A 1277-nucleotide genomic window follows, 5' to 3' on the forward strand; every position below is an offset into this window, starting at 1 on the left:
CCATGCTATATGTTCGTTTGCATACTAAATCAATTGCTCCAGGCCTTTGTCCAGGAATAAATTAATTTGGCGTAATTATGCTGCTTACAAATATCTGCTGTCATTCTTTTACTTGCAAAGACATTAATAGCAGCAGGTTTACCTTGAAGGTTGATTTCAGCATTCTTTTTGCTGTGAATTAATTTGACCCTTCAGAAATCCCAATGCATGGCTTAGAAAATGAGCAAGTACAGGTTTCTTGATTTAATTTGGATTTCGATAAGAGGAGGTTCAGTGTGAATGGAAATGCATCTCCCTTGGCAATTTCACTCAGTACTTTTGTTGTAGCCTTAAGGAAAAAGTAGCAGAAATTAACCTGAGCTAACTGGATGCATAACCAAAAATAACTTATTTTTGTTATTTGCCACCACCTTGTACTCATCCATTATTGATCCTAACACGATCTGCATGTGAAAAATATATCTGTCAATATTTTAATGTGATTGTATAGTGACAATCTTTTGACATTGTTTGGTGGTGTCATTTTGTAGTGTCATTTTATTGCCGATAGCCATCACATTCTATTTCACGTGGTGGTTTATTCATTTTGCGGATGGATTCTTCTCCCCAATATATGCTCATCTTGGAATCAATATCTTAGGTTGGTATCCCTAGCTTACCTGAACTTTATTTTTCCCCATAATTAGTCGTTGCAAGTTTTATAACTAATTTGCAGGGCTCGGATTCATGACCTCCATCACTTTCATCTTCCTTGTTGGTATGTTTATGTCCTCATGGTTGGGAGCTTCTATTCTCAGCTTGGGAAAATGGCTAATCAAGAAAATGCCGTTGATTAGCTATATTTACTCAGCTTCGAAACAAATAAGTGCAGCAATATCACCAGCTATCTATAAATGATAATCGGATAACTTGGTTAATTTCAGAATTTACAATCAAGAGTGTTGAGTCCATTATCTACACCAGATCAGAAGACAAAAGCTTTCAAAGAAGTTGCCATCATAAGGCATCCACGAATTGGGGAATCTGCAATTGGTTTCATCACATCTACTCTTATTCTCCATGGAAGTTCTGGTCAAGAGGAGCTTTGCTGTGTCTTTGTGCCCACTAACCACCTTTATATAGGAGATATTATTAAATTCTTTTTTTAAAAAAAAAATCGTTGTCCGAATTGTAAATTTTATCTAGCGATTGACGTTATTGAGTATTGTTCGAATGAGAACAGAGATTATTTGCGGGTTCTATAGTGCATGAAATAAAAAACTATGAGAAATTGATGT

General features: G+C 35.6%; 1 long non-coding RNA gene across 1 annotated transcript; it reads left to right on the forward strand.

Annotated features, from left to right (window-relative positions):
• The first annotated feature begins 534 nt into the window (after positions 1–534).
• On the forward strand, positions 535–1277 carry LOC127898732 (uncharacterized). Its single transcript, XR_008050580.1, has 2 exons — positions 535–640; positions 924–1277. It is a non-coding gene; the product is annotated as an uncharacterized LOC127898732 (long non-coding RNA).

This window comes from Citrus sinensis, chromosome 7, assembly GCF_022201045.2.
Source record: "Citrus sinensis cultivar Valencia sweet orange chromosome 7, DVS_A1.0, whole genome shotgun sequence".
NCBI classification, from domain to species: Eukaryota; Viridiplantae; Streptophyta; class Magnoliopsida; order Sapindales; family Rutaceae; genus Citrus; species Citrus sinensis.